The sequence below is a fragment of the Nerophis lumbriciformis genome, linkage group LG28 (assembly GCF_033978685.3).
Source record: "Nerophis lumbriciformis linkage group LG28, RoL_Nlum_v2.1, whole genome shotgun sequence".
NCBI lineage: Eukaryota > Metazoa > Chordata > Actinopteri > Syngnathiformes > Syngnathidae > Nerophis > Nerophis lumbriciformis.
Genome location: NC_084575.2, coordinates 3,738,558 through 3,753,369, shown reverse-complemented (window position 1 = coordinate 3,753,369; position 14,812 = coordinate 3,738,558). Strand labels below are relative to the sequence as shown.

At 41.2% G+C, this 14,812-nt stretch overlaps 2 protein-coding genes and 4 non-coding genes across 6 annotated transcripts in view; 3 read left to right on the top strand and 3 right to left on the bottom strand.

The window, feature by feature from the left end:
* Positions 1-14,812, top strand: part of LOC140680121 (uncharacterized) — a 1,112,395-nt gene that overhangs the window by 697,584 nt on the left and 399,999 nt on the right. The window lies entirely within an intron of this gene.
* The window catches only part of LOC133570587 (uncharacterized), a 353,516-nt gene that overhangs the window by 315,196 nt on the left and 23,508 nt on the right, over positions 1-14,812 (bottom strand). The window lies entirely within an intron of this gene.
* On the bottom strand, positions 144-217 carry trnan-guu (transfer RNA asparagine (anticodon GUU)). The gene has a single exon. It is a non-coding gene; the product is annotated as a tRNA-Asn (tRNA).
* On the top strand, positions 2,417-2,489 carry trnav-cac (transfer RNA valine (anticodon CAC)). The gene has a single exon. It is a non-coding gene; the product is annotated as a tRNA-Val (tRNA).
* trnag-gcc (transfer RNA glycine (anticodon GCC)) lies at positions 3,872-3,942 on the bottom strand. Its single transcript has one exon. It is a non-coding gene; the product is annotated as a tRNA-Gly (tRNA).
* trnav-cac (transfer RNA valine (anticodon CAC)) lies at positions 6,878-6,950 on the top strand. Its single transcript has one exon. It is a non-coding gene; the product is annotated as a tRNA-Val (tRNA).

The following is a 14,812-nucleotide window of genomic DNA, read 5'->3' as shown; positions in this document are numbered from 1 at the left end:
TTTAAATTAGTTTAAACAAGAATGGCTTGAAAGTTATGTTGCAAACGTTGCGCACGTTTTAACTAGAAACTTTTTTGAAAATTTAGAGAAGGACGTGGGCTCTACAAGAAAACCCTCAAACCTCCGTGCTCGAGTCAAGATTTCGTCCCTGGGTGGGCTTGAACCACCATCCTCTCAGTTAACAGCCGAACGCGCTGACCGATTGCGCCACAGAGACTTACTGGTTTACATCATTAATTACTCCCCAAAAATTTATGAAATCTCATGTTACGATGTCCCGATGTCATTGTCTTTGGATGGGCGTAACTAGAAGTACACTGCTTCAGGTTTCGGCGAGTCCAATATGCCTTTTGGGTGGAATGCCTGCGTCTTGCGGTTGTCACAAACATTGCTTTTGTCCCTTATGAATATTAGTTAACATGTAATAAAAGCAACAGATTGCATTGGCCGGGAATCGGACCCGGGTCTCCCGCGTGGCAGGTGAGATTTCTACCACTGAATCACCAACGCCTGTGGAGTAAAAGAGGTTTCTGAACTCGGTTAAGAGGAAGAACGTTTGAAATGCGGGCTGCGACAGACAAAACATGCTACAAAGTAGAACCCATTCTACGTGCACAAGGGATTTAACAACATCCACAAAAGGCAAGAAATGCAATGCAGCTAATAACAGCAATAAGACTAGCGAGCACCATGTTTTCCATTGGCCGAAAATCAACTTGTAAGTCTTGATAAAGGTCTGCAACTTGCAGCAGTTTCCATGTTGTAGTGGTTATCACATTCGCCTCACACGCGAAAGGTCCCCTGTTACAAACAGGGTGGAAACAAGGTCTTTTTACTTTCCTTCTTACCTCTATAAATAAGCAAGGAAATAAATGATAGCAAGGTCCTGTGTTTCATCATAAAGTAGTTTGCAACATACCTGACCACCTCATGTACAGCCGAGCACACACAACACCAAATTTAGAGGGTTCTCATATAGGCAGACCTCAGGCTTCAACATCATGAATGTTGGGTTCCATGAAAATGTCACGCACAAACCTGTGAAATTTCTCATTCATTCAAGTCACTGTATTCTCAGGGCTTTCAATGGATTGCAACTGTACTGTTTAGATTGACTTATAAGATGTTTAACCTCTCTTTTAGCAGGAATCATAGGTGTAATTCCCAAAGAGTTAGAGAAGACAGCTGCAGTCTGAATGAGAGTTGGCCTTGCTTTCAAATTAAGAACCAGTCAAATAGACAACTGAAACCTAAATCATAGCAGAGGATGGTTTCGATTCATCGACCTCTGGGTTATGGGCCCAGCACGCTGCCGCTGCGCCACTCTGCTGTCTTAAACTACAAGATGCTTACTCTGGTGAATATCCTGACAAACTACTTGTAACAAAGTGATTTGGAACCCATCTGAAGTAGTGTTTCTTTCTGAGTCCTGGTTCAATCCACATTTAAAGTGGCATTTTTTTGAAGAAAACATTGCAGTAAACATCAAACTCTGTGGATCCATTGGGATTTTATTCAAAACGAATAGAATTTGGCTTGCATTCATGTGGTTTGAAAACAAACTGAGAAAGTGTTACAGAAAAAACATCAAGACACTGACGGGATTTGAGCCCAACATCTCCTGTGTAACAAACAGGCACCTTGACTGACAGCTACAGCGCCTGGAACAGCATGGGATTTCAACAAGATGTCTATAACCCTACACTGAATTGATGATAGCCAATTTGAGGCGATAGCATTGATTATCAGTAATTTACATTAGTTTAAACAAGCATGGCTTGAAAGTTATGTTGCAAACGTTTTATATAGACACTTTTTTGCAAATTTAAAGAAGGACATGGGCTGTACAAGAAAACCCTCAAATCCTCGTGCTCGCGTCAAGATTTCGTCCCTGGGTGGGCTTGAACCACCATCCTCTCAGTTAACAGCCGAACGCGCTGACCGATTGTCATTGTCTTTGGATGGGCGTAACTAGAAGTATACTGATTCAGGCTTCGGCGAGTCCAATATGCCTTTTGGGTGGAATGCCTGCGTCGTGCGGTTGTCACAAACATTGCTTTTGTCCCTAATGAATATTAGTTAAAATGTAATAAAAGGAACAGAATGCATTGGCAGGGAATCGGACCCGGGTCTCCCGCGTGGCAGGCGAAAATTCTACCACTGAACCACCAATGACTGTGGAGTAAAAGAGATTTATGAACTCGGTTAAGAGGAAGAACGTTTGAAATGGGGGCTGCGACAGACAAAACATGCTACAAAGTAGAACACATTCTACGTGCACAAGGGATTTAACAACATCCACAAAAGGTAAGAAATGCAATGCAGCTAATAACAGCAATAAGACTAGCGAGCACCATGTTTTCCATTGGCCGAAAATCAACTTGTAAGTCTTGATAAAGGTCTGCAACTTGCAGCAGTTTCCATGGTGTAGTGGTTATCACATTCGCCTCACACACGAAAGGTCCCCTGTTCGAAACAGGGTGGAAACAAGGTCTTTTTACTTTCCTTCTTACCTCTATAAATGAGCAAGGAAATAAATGATAGCAAGGTCCTGTGTTTCATCATAAAGTAGTTTGCAACATAGCTGACCACCTCATGTACAGCCGAGCACACACGACACCAAATTTAGAGGGTTCTCATATAGGCAGACCTCAGGCTTCAACATCATGAATGCTGGGTTCCATGAAAATGTCACGCACAAACCTGTGAAATTTCTCATTCATTCAAGTCACTGTATTCTCAGGGCTTTCAATGGATTGCAACTGTACTGTTTAGATTGACTTATAAGATGTTTAACCTCTCTTTTAGCAGGAATCATAGGTGTAATTCCCAAAGAGTTAGAGAAGACAGCTGCAGTCTGAATGAGTGTTGGCCTTGCTTTCAAATTAAGAACCAGTCAAATAGACAACTGAAACCTAAATCATAGCAGAGAATGGTTTCGATCCATCGACCTCTGGGTTATGGGCCCAGCACGCTTCCGCTGCGCCACTCTGCTGTCTTAAATTACAAAGTGATTTGGAACCCATCTGAAGTAGTGTTTCTTTCTGAGTCCTGGTTCAATCCACATTTAAAATGGCATTTTTTTGAAGAAAACATTGCAGTAAGTTGAAAGTTATGTTGCAAACGTGGCACACGTTTTAACTAGAATTTTTTTGCAAATTTAGAGAAGGACATGGGCTCAAAAATGAGGCGATAGGCAACTCAATCCACATTTAAAATGGCATTTTTTTTAAGAAAACATTGCAGTAAACATCAAACTCTGTGGATCCATTGGGATTTTATTCAAAATGAATAGAATTTGGCTTGCATTCATGTGGTCTGAAAACAAACTGAGAAAGTGTTACAGAAAAAACATCAAGACACTGACGGGATTTGAGCCCAACATCTCCTATTTAACAAACAGGCACCTTGACTGACAGCTACAGTGCCTGGAACAGCATGGGATTTCAACAAGATGTCTATAACCCTACACTGAATTGATGATAGCCAATTTGAGGCGATAGTATTGATTATCAGTAATTTACATTAGTTTAAACAAGCATGGCTTGAAAGTTATGTTGCAAACGTTTTAACTAGAAACTTTTTTGCAAATTTAGAGAAGGACATGGGCTGTACAAGAAAACCCTCAAACCCCTGTGCTCGAGTCAAGATTTTGTCCCTGGGTGGGCTTGAACCACCATCCTCTCAGTTAACAGCCAAACGCGCTGACCGATTGTCATTGTCTTTGGATGGACGTAACTAGAAGTATACTGATTCAGCCTTCGGTGAGTCCAATATGTCCTTTGGGTGGAATGCCTGCGTCTTGCGGTTGTCACAAACATTGCTTTTGTCCCTTATGAATATTAGTTAAAATGTAATAAAAGCAACAGAATGCATTGGCCGGGAATCGGACCCGGGTCTCCCGCGTGGCAGGCGAAAATTCTACCACTGAACCACCAATGCCTGTGGAGTAAAAGAGATTTATGAACTCGGTTAAGAGGAAGAACGTTTGAAATGCGGGCTGCGACGGACCAAACATGCTACACTGATTTAATGATAGCCAATATGAGGCAATAGCATTGATTATCAGTATTTTACATTAATTTAAACAAGAATGGCTTGAAAGTTACGTTGCAAACGTGGCACACGTTTTAACTAGAAACTTTTTTGCAAATTTAGAGAAGGACATGGGCTGTACAAGAAAACCCTCAAACCCCTGTGCTCGAGTCAAGATTTCGTCCCTGGGTGGGCTTGAACCACCATCCTCTCAGTTAACGGCCGAACGCGCTACCCATTGCGCCACAGAGACTTACCGCATTTTCCGCACTATAAGGCGCACCGGATTATTAGCCGCACCTTCAATGAATGGCATATTTCATAACTTTGTCCACCAATAAGCCACCCCGGACTATAAGCCGCGCCTACGCTGCGCTAAAGGGAATGTCAAAAAAACAGTCAGATAGGTCAGTCAAACTTTAATAATATATTAAAAACCAGCGTTCTAACAACTCTGTTCACTCCCAAAATGTACGCAAATGTGCAATCACAAACATAGTAAAATTCAAAATAGTGCAGAGCAATAGCAACATAATGTTGCTCGAACGTTAATGTCACAACACACAAAATAAACATAGCGCTCACTTTCTGAAGTTATTCTTCATTCGTAAATCCTTCGTCTTCGGTGTCCGAAGTGAAAAGTTGGGCAAATGTGAGATCCAAAATGGCCGGCTCCGTCTCGTCGAAGTAATCGGAGTCAGTGTCACTGTTATCCAGCAGTTTTGTGAATCCTGCCTTCCGGAAAGCTCGGACCACAGTTGTGACCGAAATATCTGCCCAGGCATTTACGATCCACTGGCAGATGTTGGCGTCGTCTGGCGCTGCCTCCCTGTCTTAGTGAAGGTGTGTTCGCCTTCTGTCATCCATTGTTCCCACGCAGTTAGCAGTCTAGCTTCGAATGCCCTGTTGACACCAGTATCTAGCGGCTGGAGGTCTTTTGTCAATCCACCCGGAATGACGGCGAGTATTGAATTAAGCGCGTAAGCGTGTCTCTTACTGTGATGTTATGAGCTAGCAAATATAACAACTACACTACCCAGCATGCAACGATAGTTACGAGCATGCGCGGTAGCCCTGAGAAGCGTTGTTGTATGCTGGGAGTTAGAATGTGGTTATGAGCACGCTGTGAGAAAACGTTGAGAACTCAGTTAACACGCCTCGTCTGCATTATTTATAATTAGACAGACAACACACTTAATAGGAGCCATTTTGGGGTCTTTACATAAACACACAAATGGAAATGAAACGTCACATATCCCAGCATGCACCGCGCGCTTCTTCTTCTTCCGGGGGCGGGTGGTTGCTTACAGTACAAGAAGAAGCGCTTCCTGTTCTATGGGGGCGGGTGCTTACCTTGGCGGTTGCTTGCGTAGAAGAAGAAGCGCTTCCTGCTCTACCGGGAAAAAAGATGGCGGCTGTTTACCGAAGTTGCGAGAACGAAACTTTATGAAAATGAATCTTAATATTTATCCATATATAAAGCGCACCGGGTTAAAAGCCGCACTGTCAGCTTTTGAGTAAATTTGTGGTTTTTAGGTGCGGCTAATGGTGCGGAAAATACGGTACTGGTTTACATGATTACTTACTCCCCAAAAAATTATAAAATCTCATGTTACGATGTCCCGATGTCATTGTCTTTGGATTAGCGTAAGTAGAAGTACACTGCTTCAGACTTCAGGGAATCCAATATGCCTTTTGGGTGGAATGCCTGCGTCTTGCGGTTGTCACAAACATTGCTTTTGTCCCTTATGAATATTAGTTAAAATGTAATAAAAGCAACAGAATGCATTGGCCGGGAATCGGACCCGGGTCTCCCGCGTGGCAGGCAAGAATTCTACCACTGAACCACCAATGCCTGTGGAGTAAAAGAGATTTATGAACTCGGTTAAGAGGAAGAACGTTTGAAATGCGGGCTGCGATGAACCAAACATGCTACACTGAATTAATGATAGCCAATATGAGGCGATAGCATTGATTATCAGTAATTTACATTAGTTTAAACAAGAATGGCTTGAAAGTTATATTGCAATTGTGGCACACGTTTTAACTAGAAACTTTTTTGCAAATTTAGAGAAGGACATGGGCTGTACAAGAAAACCCTCAAACCCCTGTGCTCGAGTCAATATTTTGTCCCTGGGTGGGCTTGAACCACCATCCTCTCAGTTAACAGCCGAACGCGCTGACCCATTGCGCCACAGAGACTTATTGGTTTACATGTTTATTAAAGCGCACCGGGTTAAAAGCCGCACTGTCAGCTTTTGAGTAAATTTGTGGTTTTTAGGTGCGGCTAATGGTGCGGAAAATACGGTACTGGTTTACATGATTACTTACTCCCCAAAAAATTATAAAATCTTATGTTACGATGTCCCGATGTCGTTGTCTTTGGATTAGCGTAACTGGAAGTACACTGCTTCAGCCTTCGGCGAGTCCAATATGCCTTTTGGGTGGAATGCCTGCGTCTTGAGGTTTTCACGAACATTGCTTTTGTCCCTTATGAATATTAGTTAAAATGTAATAAAAGCAACAGAATGCATTGGCCGGGAATCGGACCGGGGTCTCCCGCGTGGCAGGTAAGAAATCTACCACTGAACCACCAATGCCTGTGGAGTAAAAAAAGTTTTCTAAACTCGGTTAAGAGGAAGAACGTTTGAAATGCGGGCCGCGACAGACAAAACATGCTACAAAGTAGAACACATTCTACGTGCACAAGGGATTTAACAACATCCACAAAAGGTAAGAAATGCAATGCAGCTAATAACAGCAATAAGACTAGCGAGCACCATGTTTTCCATTGGCCGGAAATCAACTTGTAAGTTTTGATAAAGGTCTGCTACTTGCAGCAGTTTCCATGGTGTAGTGGTTATCACATTCGCCTCACACGCGAAAGGTCCCCTGTTCGAAACAGGGTGGAAACAAAGTCTTTTTACTTTCCTTCTTACCTCTATAAATAAGCAAGGAAATAAATGATAGCAAGGTCCTGTGTTTCATCATAAAGTAGTTTGCAACATAGCTGACCACCTCATGTACAGCCGAGCACACACAACACCAAATTTAGAGGGTTCTCATATAGGCAGACCTCAGGCTTCTACATCATGAATGCTGGGTTCCATGAAAATGTCACGCACAAACCTGTGAAATTTCTCATTCATTCAAGTCACTGTATTCTCAGGGCTTTCAATGGATTGCAACTGTACTGTTTAGATTGACTTATAAGATGTTTAACCTCTCTTTTAGCAGGAATCATAGGTGTAATTCCCAAAGAGTTAGAGAAGACAGCTGCAGTCTGAATGAGTGTTGGCCTTGCTTTCAAATTAAGAACCAGTCAAATAGTCACCTGAAACCTAAATCATAGCAGAGGATGGTTTCGATCCATCGACCTCTGGGTTATGGGCCCAGCACGCTTCCGCTGCGCCACTCTGCTGTCTTAAATCACAAAGTGATTTGGAACCCATCTGAAGTAGTGTTTCTTTCTGAGTCCTGGTTCAATCCACATTTAAAATGGCATTTTTTTGAAGAAAACATTGCAGTAAACATCAAACTCTGTGGATCCATTGGGATTTTATTCAAAACGAATATAATTTGGCTTGCATTCATGTGGTTTGAAAACAAACTGAGAAAGTGTTACAGAAAAAACATCAAGACACTGACGGGATTTGAGCCCAACATCTCCTATTTAACAAACAGGCACCTTGACTGACAGCTACAGTGCCTGGAACAGCATGGGATTTCAACACGATGTCTATAACCCTACACTGAATTAATGATAGCCAATTTGAGGCGATAGCATTGATTATCAGTAATTTACATTAGTTTAAAAAAGCATGGCTTGAAAGTTATGTTGCAAACGTTTTAACTAGAAACTTTTTTGCAAATTTGAGAGAGAGAGAGAGAGAGAGAGAGAGAGAGAGAGAGAGAGAGAGAGAGAGAGAGATCAGAAGGCATAAGAAAAAGTATCTACATTTGATTATTTACATTTGATTATTAAGAATGAAAGAGTTAAAGACTTGCTTCAACAACACTACTTTGCAACAAAGAAATGCTATAAACAAAAAGCTGCTACATGCGTCTTGTCATTTTATCTGCAGTGTTTACAATTAAAACTGACTTCTTTTCAATTTGGACTCAAAACTCACGTTTTCCAGTCTTCTTCAAAAGGCCACCCTTCAAAAGTTTTGAAGCTATTCTCCCAAAAGTACATCGTAAATGTATCACTTTCGTTAAAAAGCTCCATTTGGGCTTGATTTAAAAGCCGGATAAAAGTTGTAAAAACTGCAAAAAAAAAACCAGCAAGGGGAATTGAAATATGACAGTTTTCTTGAAAATGTTTTGATTGGATAGTTTTCTTCTTCATGGTTGAGCTACACAAGTGCTGGTGCGGCCTACGCCACCTTGTGGTTGTCTTGCCCAACTGTTGAAGAAAAACATGTAAATACTACAACTAACATTTGATGCAATAAATCAAAGTCCCTTTATTTTGCATACTGAGAGACAATATCAATAATTGTATGATGGAAACTCCTCATGAACGCTACTTCCGCTTCCTAGTCTAGCAACACAACGCCATCAAGTGCTTGATTGGCGTCAACATTGAAGTAACAACAATACTATAGTTTAAGTATTTCAAACAATAAATCAAACCAAATTTCCCTTTCTTTAATCTACTAATATGAGTTGTAATGATCATTTTATTCTCCAGAGGAGTCAATGTGTCAAGCATAATAACATCACATCCTGTATGCCATATCAAAATAAAGACAACACCACAGTAAGAGACAAAATAAAGACTTGATGACGCGACTACCGCTAAATGTAAACTGCTATTGGTCAGAATTTGAGGCGCGGGAAACAGTGGTGGTCTCTCTTCCGCTGTAAATAAAGATGGAAGGAAGGAGTTTGCTTATTTCTCACAGTGGTGTATTGTGAAAGTGGGCTCCTTACTACGGAATCATGTCTTTCTCAGTACCGGAGACAACCAAGTGTATGTCTTTAACTCCCAGGACAGAAATCTGAAGGCCACTATTAGATGATACACACACCATTTGGCATTTGTTTCCGCATGTAGCGACAAACTGCTTCTCTCCGCCTCTTCCCTTTTCAAGGTTGGGAAAAGACTTTTCTTGCTTCATTTGTTTTGTGGTGGTAGAAGATGATGCCCTCTCAGTCTCTGCAGCACATTGACAAGTCAGGTGGGAAGGCTTTTTGTCCAAAATAGTCCAAGATCCTTTACATGCTTTTTGTGTCCCAACTGAAGCACGCCCAAATAGCCAGGACCAGGTCAAAGATTTTTTCTAAAAAGGGCCTTTTCTTTTCTCCCTCCCCCCCCATTCCCGAGGCGGCGTTTAACGGTAAGGGGGAGAAACTTTTTTTTTTGTTTTGTTTTTTACCTCAGAAAAACACGAAAAAAGATTGTTATCATTACCGATTTTAACATGGAAGAAAAGCTGGACTCAAGTTGTGCACGAAAACTTTTTTTCTGTCACCAAGCGTAAAGTCGGCAAAGTTGTTGGAGCCCCCCCCCCTACCACATTTTTCGAAAACTTTTCTTTTTTTTTGGGCGAGTGAAGTTTTGTACAAATATTAAAAAAGAAGAGGAAAGAATGGCGAAGGACAGTCGTAAGGGGAGACCCCGGACCAAAGAGGAAAGGGGACCGTCGCGGGGGGCCCAACTTTTCTCACATTTGTTTTTTTTTCCAAACTCCTTCCATCAACCCCAACCCGGGATTGAACGGGCCGAAGGACACTTCCTCGTTTCGACGAGAGGAAGCAAGTCGGCTGCAAAGAAAATGCAAATTAAAGCTTTTAAATTGAAAACCCCGTCGCCGAAATGTTTTTCCGGAAAAAAATAAAGGAAAGAAGAAAGCGTCCTTTTGCAATGAAGTTTAGGATGAAATAGGCTGGCATCATCATTACCACTTGTGGTCCCCTCCAAGGTTTCTTCCATTCCAAATATCCACCGCGCCCAGCAAAAGCCTTCCATCTTTTCAGGACCAAAGCCTTGAAAACAACTCACATCTCTTTTTGTCATCTTACACACGTGACTTACACACAACATGTATCACGTGACTTACACACAACATGTATCACGTGACTTACACACAACATGTATCACGTGACTTACACACAACATGTATCAGGTGACTTACACACAACATGTATCACGTGACTTACACACAACATGTATCACGTGACTTACACACAACATGTATCACGTGACTTACACACAACATGTATCACGTGACTTACACACAACATGTATCACGTGACTTACACACAACATGTATCACGTGACTTACACACAACATGTATCACGTGACTTACACACAACATGTATCACGTGACTTACACACAACATGCATCACGTGACTTACACACAACATGCATCACGTGACTTACACACAACATGTATCACGTGACTTACACACAACATGTATCACGTGACTTACACACAACATGTATCACGTGACTTACACACAACATGTATCACGTGACTTACACACAACATGTATCACGTGACTTACACACAACATGTATCACGTGACTTACACACAACATGTATCACGTGACTTACACACAACATGTATCACGTGACTTACACACAACATGTATCACGTGACTTACACACAACATGTATCACGTGACTTACACACAACATGTATCACGTGACTTACACACAACATGTATCACGTGACTTACACACAACATGTATCACGTGACTTACACACAACGTGTATCACGTGACTTACACACAACGTGTATCACGTGACTTACACACAACATGTATCACGTGACTTACACACAACATGCATCACATGACTTACACACAACATGTATCACGTGACTTACACACAACATGTATCACGTGACTTACACACAACATGTATCACGTGACTTACACACAACATGTATCACGTGACTTACACACAACATGTATCAGGTGACTTACACACAACATGTATCAGGTGACTTACACACAACATGTATCACGTGACTGACACACAACATGTATCAGGTGACTTACACACAACATGTATCACGTGACTTACACACAACATGTATCACGTGACTTACACACAACATGTATCACGTGACTTACACACAACATGTATCACGTGACTTACACACAACATGTATCACGTGACTTACACACAACATGCATCACATGACTTACACACAACATGTATCACGTGACTTACACACAACATGTATCACGTGACTTACACACAACATGTATCACGTGACTTACACACAACATGTATCAGGTGACTTACACACAACATGTATCAGGTGACTTACACACAACATGTATCAGGTGACTTACACACAACATGTATCAGGTGACTTACACACAACATGTATCACGTGACTTACACACAACATGTATCACGTGACTTACACACAACATGTATCACGTGACTTACACACAACATGTATCACGTGACTTACACACAACATGTATCACGTGACTTACACACAACATGCATCACATGACTTACACACAACATGTATCACGTGACTTACACACAACATGTATCACGTGACTTACACACAACATGTATCACGTGACTTACACACAACATGTATCAGGTGACTTACACACAACATGTATCACGTGACTTACACACAACATGTATCACGTGACTTACACACAACATGTATCACGTGACTTACACACAACGTGTATCACGTGACTTACACACAACATGTATCACGTGACTTACACACAACATGCATCACATGACTTACACACAACATGTATCACGTGACTTACACACAACATGTATCACGTGACTTACACACAACATGTATCAAGTGACTTACACACAACATGTATCACGTGACTTACACACAACATGTATCACGTGACTTACACACAACATGTATCACGTGACTGACACACAACATGTATCAGGTGACTTACACACAACATGTATCACGTGACTTACACACAACATGTATCACGTGACTTACACACAACATGTATCACGTGACTTACACACAACATGTATCACGTGACTTACACACAACATGTATCACGTGACTTACACACAACATGTATCACGTGACTTACACACAACATGTATCACGTGACTTACACACAACATGTATCAGGTGACTTACACACAACATGTATCAGGTGACTTACACACAACATGTATCACGTGACTGACACACAACATGTATCAGGTGACTTACACACAACATGTATCACGTGACTTACACACAACATGTATCACGTGACTTACACACAACATGTATCACGTGACTTACACACAACATGTATCACGTGACTTACACACAACATGTATCACGTGACTTACACACAACATGTATCACGTGACTTACACACAACATGTATCACGTGACTTACACACAACATGTATCACGTGACTTACACACAACATGTATCACGTGACTTACACACAACATGTATCACGTGACTTACACACAACATGTATCACGTGACTTACACACAACATGTATCACGTGACTTACACACAACATGTATCAGGTGACTTACACACAACATGTATCACATGACTTACACACAACATGTATCATGTGACTTACACACAACATGTATCACGTGACTTACACACAACATGTATCACGTGACTTACACACAACATGTATCACGTGACTTACACACAACATGTATCACGTGACTTACACACAACATGTATCAGGTGACTTACACACAACATGTATCACGTGACTTACACACAACATGTATCAGGTGACTTACACACAACATGTATCACGTGACTGACACACAACATGTACCACGTGACTTACACACAACATGTATCACGTGACTTACACACAACATATATCACGTGACTTACACACAACATGTATCACGTGACTTACACACAACATGTATCACGTGACTTACACACAACATGTATCACGTGACTTACACACAACATGTATCACGTGACTTACACACAACATGTATCACGTGACTTACACACAACATGTATCACGTGACTTACACACAACATGTATCACGTGACTTACACACAACATGTATCACGTGACTTACACACAACATGTATCACGTGACTTACACACAACATGTATCACGTGACTTACACACAACATGTATCACGTGACTTACACACAACATGTATCACGTGACTTACACACAACATGTATCACGTGACTTACACACAACATGTATCACGTGACTTACACACAACATGTATCACGTGACTTACACACAACATGTATCACGTGACTTACACACAACATGTATCAGGTGACTTACACACAACATGTATCACGTGACTTACACACAACATGTATCACGTGACTTACACACAACATGTATCACGTGACTTACACACAACATGTATCACGTGACTTACACACAACATGTATCACGTGACTTACACACAACATGTATCACGTGACTTACACACAACATGTATCACGTGACTTACACACAACATGTATCAGGTGACTTACACACAACATGTATCAGGTGACTTACACACAACATGTATCACGTGACTTACACACAACATGTATCAGGTGACTTACACACAACATGTATCACGTGACTTACACACAACATGTATCACGTGACTTACACACAACATGTATCACGTGACTTACACACAACATGTATCACGTGACTTACACACAACATGTATCACGTGACTTACACACAACATGTATCACGTGACTTACACACAACATGTATCACGTGACTTACACACAACATGTATCAGGTGACTTACACACAACATGTATCACGTGACTTACACACAACATGTATCACGTGACTTACACACAACATGTATCACGTGACTTACACACAACATGTATCACGTGACTTACACACAACATGTATCACGTGACTTACACACAACATGTATCACGTGACTTACACACAACATGTATCAGGTGACTTACACACAACATGCATCACGTGACTTACACACAACATGTATCACGTGACTTACACACAACATGTATCACGTGACTTACACACAACATGTATCACGTGACTTACACACAACATGTATCACGTGACTTACACACAACATGTATCACGTGACTTACACACAACATGTATCAGGTGACTTACACACAACATGCATCACGTGACTTACACACAACATGTATCACGTGACTTACACACAACATGTATCACGTGACTTACACACAACATGTATCACGTGACTTACACACAACATGTATCACGTGACTTACACACAACATGTATCACGTGACTTACACACAACATGTATCACGTGACTTACACACAACATGTATCACGTGACTTACACACAACATGTATCACGTGACTTACACACAACATGTATCACGTGACTTACACACAACATGCATCACGTGACTTACACACAACATGTATCAGGTGACTTACACACAACATGTATCAGGTGACTTACACACAATATTAGTATTTCCAACTAGGACTTTCCCTCATGTGTGTTGTGGCAAAATGTGAATGGCTGACAAAAATGTGTTTCCTTGGCGGAGGTCACTGAACCTCCATTTGTGTCTTGGTGTGTCCACAGTGGATTAGTAGGTGTGAGACAAACACTTTATCTTCCTGGTTGTTGTATCGCTACGTGTTTGACATTATTTAAGACTTTATGGTGCCTGGAAAAGGACAGTTTGCCTCTTCAGTGGTATTGATGAGATTTAAAGGAGTGTTGTTAGTCCCATGGTGATGTGATAAAACCTTTTTCTTGTTTGGAAGATACACACAATTGTAACTGTTATTTCTTCCTGCACATAATAAATA